Source organism: Wyeomyia smithii, chromosome 3 (assembly GCF_029784165.1).
Source record: "Wyeomyia smithii strain HCP4-BCI-WySm-NY-G18 chromosome 3, ASM2978416v1, whole genome shotgun sequence".
Taxonomy (NCBI): domain Eukaryota; kingdom Metazoa; phylum Arthropoda; class Insecta; order Diptera; family Culicidae; genus Wyeomyia; species Wyeomyia smithii.
Genome location: NC_073696.1, coordinates 111,264,116 through 111,277,564, shown reverse-complemented (window position 1 = coordinate 111,277,564; position 13,449 = coordinate 111,264,116). Strand labels below are relative to the sequence as shown.

Genomic DNA, 13,449 nt, shown 5'->3' with positions numbered 1-13,449 from the left:
AACTTAAATTTAATTTTCGACATAACATTTTTATCGAGAACTCTGTTTCGACGGTTATGTCGGTACTCTAGCTCTACAACTGTGTTCCAGAAACCTTCAGCTTTATTTCAGTCGTGTCTTATAAACTACCTCTTTAACTATTTTATTTTTAATAAATTTCAGGTTAAAGTAAAATATAAATAATAAAATTGGTATGAAGTCCAAGATAGAAAACGACAGACAATTTCTTGTTATTATACCGGATTCGACGCAAACACCATCTTCGCAAGGTGGTTGTCCGGCATTCTTGCAACATGCCCTACCCAGCGTATTCGTTCTGCTTTAGCCACCTTTTGAATATGGGGTCCACCGTAGAGTGCTTTTTCTTTGTTCACACAACATTTATTTGACACGGCACAATACAAATTAATGTTATACGGAGCCAATTAAATGCCGTAGAGTTGCTCATGGTTCATCCTCCGCCTTCAAACCGCCTTCGTTTTCCTAAACGCCGCAAAAGATTGTCCTTAGGACCCGTCGTTTGAAAACTCCGAGCACTCGCAGGATACTTTCGAGCATTATCCACGTTTCATTCCCGCAGAGAACAACCGGTAAAAACTTCCACTGATAGTACGCCTCCGGATCTCATGGCTGGTATCTTTGTACTCAAGTACCAGTGAACCTAAATGATCAAATTCGTCGAGTACCTCCAACTCATCGCCGTCGATTGTAATGCTACTGCCTAGGCGTCTTCGGTCGGCTACCGTTCCGCTTCGGTTCGGCTAGCATATACTTCGTTTTAGACTATTTATATGCAACCCAATCCTCACTGCCCAAGTAACAAAACTGGTTTTATCAAAGTTTTATAGCGCTGTTTTGGCTGTATTAAGCGCTATAAAACTATGATAAAACCAATATTGTTACTAGGGTGGTTCTCGTTTTAGTTTGGTATACTGTTCTGCTACCGCCGCAGTTGTTCTGCCGTCAATGTTCATGTCATCAGCAAAGCAAAAAAAAAAAAATTGATTGGATTTGTTGAATATGGTACCCCGCGTGTTGATGTCCGCTCGATTGCAATGCATTGTAGTCCAATGTTGGAAAGCAGTCAGGAGAGACCACCATCCTGTCGAAGCCTGCTGGATTCAGATGGACCCGATAATCCACCCGAAATCTGCACCAACCATCCAACCGTATATAGCCTTTATCAGGATAACTAGCAACACTGGAATGCCGTTTTTGTCCATGACCTTCCATAGCTTTTTTCGGTCGATAGTGTCATACGCGGTTCTGAAGTCGAAGTCGGTGGTGCGTGGGGGTTCTGGAAAATCTGTCGTATGGTTAAAACTTGGTCCGTCGTCCGTCGGTTCGTTTGATTACTTCCCACAAATCTGTTGGCTAGCAGTGAGAGGCGGCGGAAAATGATTTTGGAAAGCACTTTCTAGACGGCATTCAGGACGGTGATCACACGATAGCTCCTCCAGTCTGATTTGTCGCCTTTCATCTACAAAGGGCAGATAACCTCATCCTTCTACTCCACCGGCAGCTGTTCTGTATCGCAAATTCTTGCAATCAGCCGGTGCAAACGAGTGGTCAGATTTCTGGATCCATCTTTATAAGCTCTGCTCCAAAGCCATCCTTCTTAGCTGATTTATTGTTTTTCAGCTGCTTGATGGCATCCTTAATTTTGCCTATCATCGGGCGGGCACGTCTTCTACGTCTGTTGCACCGATGGAATCGTTTTCTCCGCCGCCATGGTCCTCTGCCTGAGCGCCATTCAGGTGTTCGTCGAAGTGCTGCTTCGGTCTGCGGGATGCGGTGAGTTTTTGGTAGAACTTTCGCGTTTCCTGAGAATGATGCAGCTGTTCCAGCTCTGCAAACACCACCTCCTCCAGGCGACGCTTTTTTCCCAGAAGATTTGGGTTCGCTGCATCTTTTTCTGTCTGTGTCTTTCCACATTCTGACAACTGGCACTGCCTATCTTAGCCACCTGCGCAGCGTTCTCTTCATCCATCACCATCCTACATTCGTCGTCGAACCACTCGTTTCGTTGGGTTCTTCCGACATGCCCGATGGACGTTCTCCGCTACGCAGTTGATGGTTGTTTTGATGGTGTTCCAACAGTCCTCGAGAAGAGCATCCTCCAGCTGTTCCTCTTCCGGCAGCGCAGCGAATGCGCGTAGTTTTCGGTGAATGTATACTTATTCAGTCGCGCGAGCCGGTACCGAATGTTGTTAACAAGAAAGCAATGAAGAAAGGAGAAAAAAAATCATGTTTTCACGCTCTAACTGCGCGTAGAACTCATCCTTGTCGTCTTCGGTACTTCCGAGGTGAGAGCTGCACACGTTTATGATGACGTTGAAGAACCGGTCCTTGATTCTCAACCTGCATATTCGAGGGCTGATTGGCCAGCACTCAATCACCCGTTCCTCATCTCGCCTATCAGTATAAAAACTATTCCCAGTTCATGTGTGTTGCCGCAGTTTTATCACGTGCATCTATGCCGGTTGTTCCATTCCGAATTTTTTTGTTCCTCGTTCATCACTTGTGAGTGTTTCACGGTGGCGGCTTGTAAGGCCTACGCACCAACCCCCTGTCACGCCAGAAGGGCTATCGTGCACAACACTGCTCGGAGTCCCACGTTGGCATGAGGACGGTAATCGGCCGCCCCTAGCCTAGAGTACAGACACCGTTCTAAGCCGCTCCCAACATGGAAGACAGACGCTTGGAAACTCAAAAGAGCCCTTCTTCCTTGTCAGCATACGGCCACGTTTCCGCCGGGATTGGTCACCCGATCTTCTCTTGGTTGCTCGTATCCCAGCTGGCACCGCGTGGAGGTCGGGATAGGAGTGGCTGGATAAGAGGCTAATGACCACATGTGGGGTCTATTTAATTCCTGTAGGTGCACTTGGCACCGATGGTACGCATTGTCCAGTCGTTAACCAGCCGTGCTTTTAATCTGATGGTTCAAAATGATTCAGGCATGCATCATCCACAAACTTCATAGGGATTCTATCTTCGAGCCCCCATCCCTACCCTCATAATAAGGTTATGTAGGATTTTTCATTGACCTCTCTTGAGTAAAATTTTCTTTCTAAGGAAAAAAATCTTTTTTGAAGAATAAAAATAGAACAAGTTAACAAATTCATTGCATATCATGTTGAAGTAAATGAAAGTGTAAATTAGGTAAATAGAGTAAAGTACATAATCATTCAGAGGTGGGGGCCACCACGGGTCGACGCCTGGCGACCGTCGAGGCCATGCACGCGTGCGTGACCACCGATAGGTGTGTGATAGCATCAATTAGTCCTGGACCGGCAGCGGGAGCTTGCCTAGGGAGTGGTGGGGTTTCGGGCATTGGGCAGTCGATTCCCCGTAAAAGCCACGGCCACCCGTAAACAGCTTCGACGGAGCGAGTAGTGCCGCTCCCATCATCCAAATGCACTAACCTGCCTATTGGGGCTGATACCAGTAAGGTCCCAATTATGGTGTACTGGTCGCTGTGTTTTTAGGTTTTTGAGAGGGAATACGATTTTATACCACGACGTAGGGCTGGCACCTGCACCGAGCTCCCTTAGTAAAGTCGTGTGACAACGGCTTGAAACGGCAAGGTGGCATACGGCTGCAGGGGTCTCCGTCCCGTAAAACCTGGCAGGCCTTCCAGTACGTTCCGCGGTCATTGCCTGATGGGAATCAGGCAGGAGTGGGATCAGATGCCCTTTCCTGACTTACGCCGGTCGGGAGGCGTCATAGTTGCTCATGAGGGGCTATGGCTATGGCGACCTTCACTAGCCATGACCTCACTGCTCCGGCATTGGCCACCATGGGACCATATAGGCGACCACTCCACCATGACCAAGGATAGCGGCTGGAAGGGGGACCCTTTTAACCAAAATGTTTGCTTACAAAATCGACGAAGAGGCGAAGGTAGTGGATGGGGCGGACGGGTTAGTAAACCCGTTTGCCAGGCGGGGCATCGCCCGGTCTCCACCGAGACTGGCCGAGGCCGGTAAAGGTGGCGCACAGGTTGGTACACCTTTTGCGACACCGACAGGGGAATTCAGAGTTGGGGCAAAGGCGGGCACGCCTAAGCCAGCACCAACCGGAACGGCGAAGACTGGTGGTAAGGTGGAAACACCTAAAACCGCAAAGGAGCGGGAACAGATATCTGGGGCTATGCTACTCTCTGCGGTAGAAAGCCACATGAACAAGTTCCCAAGCGTGGAGGCGGTGTCCGTACAACTTGATGAAATACTCAAGTTCACGGACGAACGTAGCAACATTTCAAAAGACCTGAAACAATGTCTTCTGTTGTTACGTATGAACGTTTGCAGCGCGAAGTCCGAGCTTTCGCAAGCCCTTAAACGGGCTAACGATGCCGAAAGCAAGGCACTTGTGCTAGAGGCGAGGCTCAACCAGCCTAAAAAAGGGAGTGCTGCAGCTGTGTCTAAATACACACAAACAGCTGCAGCATCGTTTGCCGAAGTCTGTTCAACCGAACCGACTGGCAAACGTGCGAGGGGCTCTCCGGGGGAAACGGCCCCCAGAACGCAACGAAGGTGGTTGTTCGGTGACAGCCATGAAGCTGGCTCGTCGGTCCAGCCGAGCAAAGAACCAGCAAACGGCGAACCGGCAAACGGCGTAGCCACGGATTGGACCACCGTGGTGAATAAGAAGCGGCAGAAGCGGGAACGACGCGCGAAGCGTACGCCGAAGTACGCCGAAGTCTTGAAGGCCGTACGCCGAAGTCTTGAAGGCCATGAGAGGCGAACCCAAGCTCAAAGACCTCGGCACGGACGTCAGATCAATTCGTCGGTCACGCACCGGCGAGATGATCCTCGAACTCCGCAAAGAGGCGGAGGGCAAGGGCTGTGCCTATAAAAAGACGGCCCAGGAAGTGCTAGGCGAGGAGGTTAAAATCCGAGCCCTCACTTCTGAAGTGACTCTCCAGCTTAAAAACCTGGACGAGATCACCGAAGGGTGTGACATAGCACAAGCCTTCGAACGTGAGTGTGGAGTGGTAGTGACCGCAGAGGCAATTCGTCTCCGCAGGGGCCCGGCCGGCACCCAGGTTGCTACCATAAAGCTTCCACTAACGGAAGGTAACAAGGCCCTGAAGAAGGCCACGTTGAAGGTGGGTTGGTCGGTCTGCCCTCTGGGCACCTTCCAACAGCCTGACGTTTGCTTCAGGTGCTTTGAGCGGGGGCATAAATCCTGGTCGTGCAAAGGGCCCGACAGGTCCAATTTATGCCGCCGCTGCGGTGGCGCAGGCCACAAGGCACGGGACTGCGGTGCACCTCCCAAGTGTCTGGTATGTACCGGTAAACGGGACGCCAAACACGCCATGGGAGGCCCCAAGTGTCCGGCTGCACGGCCGGCTACTAAGCCGCAGGCCTGAGGGTGATACAGTTAAACCTGAACCACTGCTATGCGGCGCAGCAGCTGCTACACCAAGCGGCTGCTGAGTCGTTGTCGGACGTGGCCATCGTCTCGGACCCATACCGTATCCCAACCGGAAACGGTAACTGGGTATCGGACAAGTCTGGGAAGACGGCCATTTACACGACAGGCAGGTCCCCGGTTCAGGAGATTGTGTCGACCTCCAGAGAGGGGTACGTTATTGCCAAAGTGGATGGAGTATTCTACTGCAGTTGCTATGCTCCGCCAAGTTGGTCTACCGAAACGTTCGCGCAGATGGTCGATCAAGCAACCGTGGAACTGACGGGCCTACGGCCGTTGGTGGTTGCGGGTGACTTCAACGCTTGGGCTGTCGAGTGGGGGAGTCGCTGTACAAACCAGAGGGGCCAGGTCTTGTTGGAAGCTTTGGCAAAGCTCAACTTAGACTTGGCTAACGTTGGTACAAAATGCACCTACAGTAGGAACGGTGCCGAATCGATTATCGTTGTGACGTTCTGCAGCCCGGGACTGATCACGAACTGGAGGGTAGACGACAGCTACACGAATAGCGATCACCAAACGATCCGCTATGAGGTAGGCGTGCGGAAGCAAGCAGCGAGTAGGGCCAATATTCCATCCTTCTACGGCTGGAAAACATTGCATTTCGATGCAGATGTTTTTGGGCAGGCAATTAGATGGAAGCACGAAGGGGGTGAACTGCTCCCGGATGTGGACCATCTAAATTCGATGCTGTCATGGGCGTGCGACGCCACGATGCCTAGGTCTCGTCCGCCTAGAGAGGGTAGGCCACCGACATACTGGTGGAGCGATACGATAGCAGGCCTGCGCAATGCATGCCTCCGTGCAAGACGGAGGATGCAGCGCGCACGTTCCGACGAGCAAAGAGCGGAACGCGGTGTCGCATTCAGATCCGCTAAGGCAACGCTTAAGAGCGCAATCAGAGCCAGCAAACGAGCCTGTTTCGAATGACTCTGCGCCAGTGCCAATTCGAACCCGTGGGGTGACGCCTACAGGATCGTTAAGACCAAGACTAGAGGTGCGCTAGCCCCGGCCGAACAATCACCAGCGATGCTAGAAACGATCATTCAGGGCCTCTTCCCAAGCCACGAACCAAGTCCCTGGCCTCCGGCTGACGAGTCACCACCTACCGTGAGTGACGGCAGCCGTGCAGAGGCTGACGATGCGGTAAGGGTGACGGAAGTTGAATTGATCGAGATCGCAAACTCCCTGAAGGTAGGCAAGGCTCCGGGACCAGACGGAATCCCGAACTTGGCCATCAAGACGGCCATCAAAGAAGCCCCTGGGTTGTTCAGGGCGGTCATGCAGAAATGCCTTGACGACTGCCTCTTCCCGGACGTGTGGAAGCGCCAGAGGCTGGTGCTGTTGCCGAAGGTTGGGAAACCACCGGGTGACCCATCGGCATACAGACCAATCTGCCTGCTGGACACGGCGGGAAGTGAAAACGGTCTATCAAGCAACCAGTTCGGTTTTCGAAAAGGTAGGTCCACGGTGGATGCAATTCTCTCCGTCACCAGAACGGCTGAGGTTGCAATCCAACGCAAGAGGAGGGGCATTCGTTACTGCGCGATCGTCACGCTTGACGTGAAGAACGCGTTTAACAGTGCCAGCTGGGACTCCATAGCCTTAGCGCTACAGAGTCTCAGAGTGCCGACGTCGCTGTACGAAATTCTAGGCAACTACTTTCAGAATCGAGTGCTAGTGTATAACACAAACGAGGGTCAGAAAAGCGTTCCGGTTACCGCAGGTGTACCGCAAGGTTCCATCCTGGGTCCGGTACTGTGGAACGCTATGTATGACGGAGTGTTAAAACTAACACTCCCTCCAGGGGTGGTGATCGTGGGCTTCGCCGATGACATAACTCTTGAGGTCTATGGCGAGTCTATTAGAGAGGTAGAGTTAAAGGCCGCGCTATCAATACGCGTAGTGGAAGACTGGATGCACTCCAGGAAACTGGAGCTAGCGCACCATAAGACTGAAGTTATTGTTGTAAATAACAGAAAGTCTGAGCAGGAGGCATCGATTAGTGCCGGTACATGCACTATCGCCTCAAAACGCTCGTTGAAGCTTCTGGGGGTTATGATCGACGACAAGTTCACGTTCGGGAGTCACGTCGATTATACCTGCAAGAAAGCTTCCATGGCTGTGGCAGCGCTGTCTCGCATGATGGCAAACAGCTCAGCGGTTCGTAGCAGCAGGCGCAAAGTCCTTGCTAGCGTGACCACGTCCATACTCAGGTATGGAGGACCAGTGTGGTCCAAGGTATCGTGCCATCGCGGCAAACTCGAGAGTACGTACAGGCTAATGTGCCTAAGGGTCGCGTGCGCATACCGAACAGTGTCGTACGAGGCGGTTTGCGTCCTGGCTGGCATGATGCCCATCAGCATCATCGTCAAAGAGGATGTAGAATGCTTCGACCAACGCGACACGAGGGGTATTCGCAACACCATACGGTCATCCTCAATGGCCAGGTGGCAGCGGGAGTGGTCCAACACTACAAAAAGTAGATGGACACACCGACTCATTCCAGAGTTAGCAGGCTGGATTAATAGGCACCATGGGGAAGTAACCTTCCATCTGACACAGATCCTGTCAGGCCATGGCTGCTTTAGGCAGTACCTGCATAGGTTCCGGTACGCCGAGTCCCCTATGTGCCCCGCTTGTACGGGTGCGGAAGAAAGCGCAGAGCATGTGTTCTTCACATGTCCGCGCTTCGAGCGGGTACGGTACGAAATGCTGGCAATATGTGGGATGGACACCACGCCAGAGAATATAGTGCGTAGGATGTGCGAAAATAGGAAAATCTGGGATGCGGTCATCACGGCAGCATCACAGATCGTTAGTATTTTGCAGGGCACCAATCGACGGGAAACCATCGACGTGCCCCAGTTAGTTAACGGTTAACTAACTGGCCTGTATAGGCTGCTCTGCTACCCATAGAGGTAAGTGCGAAAAGCACGACGGGCCCTCTCCCTGAAGTAATGCCTAACGGCGGTCCCGGGGAGACAAAGGGCTTTAGCTGTTCAGCTTAGGTTGCTCAGCATGGGTAAAAGCAGGTTCAACTATTTGGAATTTCAGCTAGAAATATTTCAGCTGTTTTTAATTGTATTAAGTTTTCGTCTTTATTTGGAATTTTTAAATGTAACGTAGTATTTCCTCGACTCTTTCTCTCTCTACCTTTGTAAGTAGGTAGTCATTAGAAGCTAGAAATGAATTTGAATATTGAGCTGCTACACAACAAAATTGTTTGTTGGGATGTGGATTGAAACAGGTTCACGGTGCAGGTTGCATTTTCTTAGGCTATTTTGATACGTTAAACTATATAGAAAGGTTCTTAATTTTTTAACCTTGAGTAACTTTTAAGTGAAAAGATCAAATTTGGGTAAAATAATAAATAATAAAATTTAGGTGTCCTTCAAACTTAATGGTTTTTACTTTTTTATCCTTATCCCTTTCCCGGCGGAGAAATATAACCTTCAAACTATTCTTCGGTCGTTCTGTTCTTTAACCCTTTGAAATAGTTTCATCGTTCAAAATTTCAAGTAAAGTTGATGAACTGTAATTAAAGGTTAGATGTCAGGTGATGCCATACGCATCACTCGCCGGGAATGGGTCAAGTAATTTTCGAGTAAATAAATCAAATTTGAGCAAAACAATCATAATATTAATATAACTTTAGATGTCCTTCAAACCTAATGGTGTACATACTACTATGTTCATTCTCAACATGCATCATGCTCGACATAGAGACGATGCTCCAAGCCAAGCGGTCGCGGAGCTGGCATTCTCTATGAATTTTATCCCCACCACAAGCGCAAAACAGCAAGAAATCATATGTTCGTAACTTCGAATCAACGTGCAACCCAATGAATTTCCACTAGAAAAGCTTGTTTCGAACAAAAATTTTTGGCCGTGTATACGCTCCGAGCCTGCATGCTTCCGCTGTGTTGTTGGGAGCGAGTACGAGGAAAACCATACCTCAACACTCTCGTTTGCGGCTGAAATTTCCCGACCGCTCTCGTCGCGCTGCGTATCCTCGACGAGAGTCTACTGAGCGAAAATTTTCTCAGGCAATCGCTCCAGAGACGACCCGGACAGTGTTTTCCCCCGAAGTGCTCGCAGAGAGCCTCAGGATTGTCGTGCATTCAGTTTCAATTTGTTACTGGTCGGTATTGTACACAACGTGACGACGCTGACGACGGCGACGGTGGTTAAATTCGAATACACGACAGGCAGTTTGGCGGTTTGCGGCGAGCGTGAATTCCCTACCGCGGAGGGCATTGATTATCGTTTGGCGAGGGATATTGCACAGATAGTGCCATAACTGGCGAATCTTGAAAAAGCTGCTCATGCTAGAACGGATGCATAGCGGCTAGCGAGAAGCCAAAACGATTAAGCTTAGCTTTTGAATACGGATTGTACGGTACGGCCAACGGAGCATGATCCGGTTTGGCAGCGGCTTGAAATAATTCAGTGCTCTAATCAGACCGAGTCGGAACAATAATAAACATTTATAAGGATTCTCCATTGGGGATTACGGACAAAGCGGGAAAGCAAAAGCATACAAAGGCTGAATAATCTCATCAAATTAAATCTGATTAATTGTAGAAAAATATTTCCCACTTTTTGCTATTAGTGTCCTTTGGTGGGGGGAGTGTGAAATCCCCGAGAGTTGTTTGAAACAAGGACAACAGTGCAGTCGGTCTGAAGTGGGTCATTTGTCTAGCATTGAAACAGAAACGACAGCAACTAACCGAGCGAACCGGCTGCATAAATTTAATAAGCGAGAAAACAAAGTGTCCTTTGTAGCTTCGATTTTCAATGGATTAATTAAAACCATTTAATAGAATAAATATATTATGTGCTTATCTCCGTCGGCGACTCGTCGCTAACAGCAACAGTTGCACCAGTAAGACAAAGTGCTTGGTGTTGAAGCAAGTGAAAAATAAGTGAATTAATATACGCTCCTTAAGCGGGATTATCCGCGTTTTACCGCCTACATCCGTTCTCCCTCCAGTAGAGGTAGAAATCAACGCCTCCGACACATTCTCGTTTCTGAATTGTTATACGGTCACAGTGGAGCGAAGAAGTGTACGAGAAAAGCGCGTGACCAAGTCTGAAGAAAGTATTTTTCCATCCTGTTGCACCCTTTTCCCTTCCAGGGAATTCCTCAAGTTTGTTCGGTTTTCTTTCGTCCTTCATTCGGTTAGTGGGAAAGTATAGAAAAATTATGATGCTCAACGTCGTGTGAATAAATTGTCTTCTGGCGTCTGCATCATAACGGTGCGAAGTGACGGCAACTGCTTTAGGTTTGGTCACCCATCTATGCTTCGGAACGTTGCTGGAAGAAGTAGCCGGAAATGAAATTTAAGTGAAACGAGCCTTACCCTGCGGTTAGGCGGTTTATCCTGCGGCGACGAAAATAGAAAAAAAGCGGGGAAGAATAATTGCGAGGAAGCGCCTCACAGTGAAGAAATATTGTTATAAGCTGCGAGCTTCCCAGCCCACTTCCGGTGTTGCGTGAGTTGCGGTACAGTGTACTACGAGCGGGGTAAAATTAACCGGAAAATCAGCCCGCTAGTGAGAAGTGTGCTTTAGTGTTAAATTAAATTGAAGTGGTGTAATTTGGTCGGTGGATTCTTGGCTGCCACTGCTAAAGCTGGTGATTTTGTTTTCCGTTAGTCCATGACGCATAGAAGTTTTTCCGGCGAGAGAAAAATCCCACCACAGGAGTAACAATAAGGTTAATACTATTTATTTCTGTTATTTATTGACGATTAATGTATATTTGATGAGCTTTCGGACGGGCCGCTCCTGTTTAGTAGACTGGAGGTTGCAACTTTTGCTGCGCGTTGGAAATGAGCCGACGCGAAAAACCATTATTGTTGTTATTTCTGGGGTTTGTGAGTAGGGATATTTACCGGTAATCCTTTGAGCAAGAGTTAGTGGTTTAGGTATTTGTTTTTAGCTTGTAGGAAGTTATATTTACCGAAAATTGGATAAGTTTGAATAGCCCCATCAGCCGATTTTGTCTTAAGTAATATTAGTTGTATTGAAAGTTATAATACCAAAAATTTCCTTCTACCAGCGAATAAGAACAAGCCTCGAAATGCAATTTCATATAGTTTTTGGCCATTGAATCTGAGTTACAGAATGGTTCTGAACGGTGATAATCAACACAATTTTAAGGATTGAAAAGTTATACCGTTTTTATATTTTTCAAATATATTTTTAAATATATTCTTTGCAGCGATCTTGTTTTTATGTCCATTTTTGTGATATTTTGAGTCCATTCTTTCAAATTTATTCTAACATTTTGTATTGAAAGTACACACATTTTAGTACATGTACATGCGTTCATTTTAGTATTTATTCGATAAATTTGTGTTTGCTATGTGAAATAGAAGAATATAATATTTTTACTTTTAGATAAAAGAACCCATCCCATTTTCTTACTACTGAAAGGCTATAAATATTTAATGCTTCTTTTAAAGTTCTCACCTGATATCTTCCGTTTTTTTTGTAATTTTGATGAGAATTGAGAATTGAGTTTCGATGACAATATGTTTTTTCAATTTTTCTTCCAGGAAAACTCAAAATTTACATTGGAAGCACTTCTTTACTCTGATCTAAAAATTAATCAAATTGTTTATACTTCTGAAGGGATTGGTAAATTTTTTTTCATGCCATGCCAATTTTTGGAATATGCGTAAAATCAAAATGTGTTTGAAATCGAAGCATGAATTTTATTTTTTTTATGCTGAAAGTTTTAAGACAACGGAAAAAAATAAAAAACGATAAATAATCTTGTCTGTGACTATATTTCATGGTCATACGACCGCGCTATGTAAAACAAAAAAATATTAATAAAAACTACATAAAGCACATGATAAGATTGTTTCCTTTCAAGAAAAAGTTTATAACATTGAACCGTATTCTTATAGAACTTTCACTTTCTTCTATAGAATTCCTAAATAGTCAATTATCCTTAACTCGACATTTAAAGAAGCATTGAAATGAATAATATATCGAGTTGTGAAGGTAATTTCTGAAAATTTATATTGGAAGAGTGGTCGAAACAACCAGCATTTACAACGAATCGTAGAATATTGAAATGTCGAAAGGTCGCTGTAATAAGTGTTTCTTGGAATTTGAACTTCTGTTTTAATTCAAAGCCCACCGATTTATAAAAATGGTCATTTCACTTTCTTTCAAGTTTGTTCACATACGAAAATGGACAAAACAAAAGTTGATTAATACTACAATGTTTGTTGGCAAGCACCATTTAATTAAATCGATTAATTAATTGGTTGAATAATCCTGAATTCATAGTTGAATATCCGATTGTCTAACAAATCCGAAGAAAAACCTGCTGTACGTTTTTTGGGATCAGAATCCGGAATATTTAATTTACGTTTAGCCGGATTGATCATAAATTTCAATCATCATAGGAAATGTGAGTCTAATTGTACTAACTTTGAAAGCCCATATCTTTTGAACTAAAAATAACAGCAACTCGAAATTTTCAGGAGAGTTTAGAAATTTTGTTAAAAACCTTTGTTATTTTTTCTAATTTTTTAGTGCCTTAGAACATAATTTTTCAACATATTGTTTTAAATAGTTACTATTGAGAAAATATTTTTTGTTTCAAAAAAACATTTTCATAAACTACAACTTAGGATGCATCTGCTGTGATAATTTCATCAAATTCGTTGCAATAGTTTTGAAGATATGTCAATTTAAAAAGAATATTGACCTAAATTTCAAATGACAATAACAACTTCAAAACTTGAGAGCGGGGGCCTAGTGTGGTTGGTAACGTCTCCGCCAACCACGCTCGATGCCTGGGTTCGAATCCCACCGCCGACATAGGTGTCGATGGTTGTGAGGTGGCGTGATCCACTCACAACCAACCCAACTGGTCTAGATATTCAATCCTAGCCGACACCGGGAGATTTTCTGAGGCGAAAAATCTCTGGGATCACGCCTTCCATCGCATGAGGAAGTAAAGCCGTTGGCGCCGGTCCGTTAATAAAC

At 46.5% G+C, this 13,449-nt stretch overlaps 1 protein-coding gene across 1 annotated transcript in view; it reads left to right on the top strand.

Annotated features, from left to right (window-relative positions):
• The first annotated feature begins 9,576 nt into the window (after positions 1–9,576).
• The window catches only part of LOC129726561 (nephrin-like), an 875,571-nt gene continuing 871,698 nt past the window's right edge, over positions 9,577–13,449 (top strand). Inside the window, exon 1 of the mRNA XM_055683414.1 lies at positions 9,577–11,155. The gene's annotated coding sequence lies outside the window, so the exon portion shown is untranslated. The remainder of the gene's footprint in view (positions 11,156–13,449) is intronic.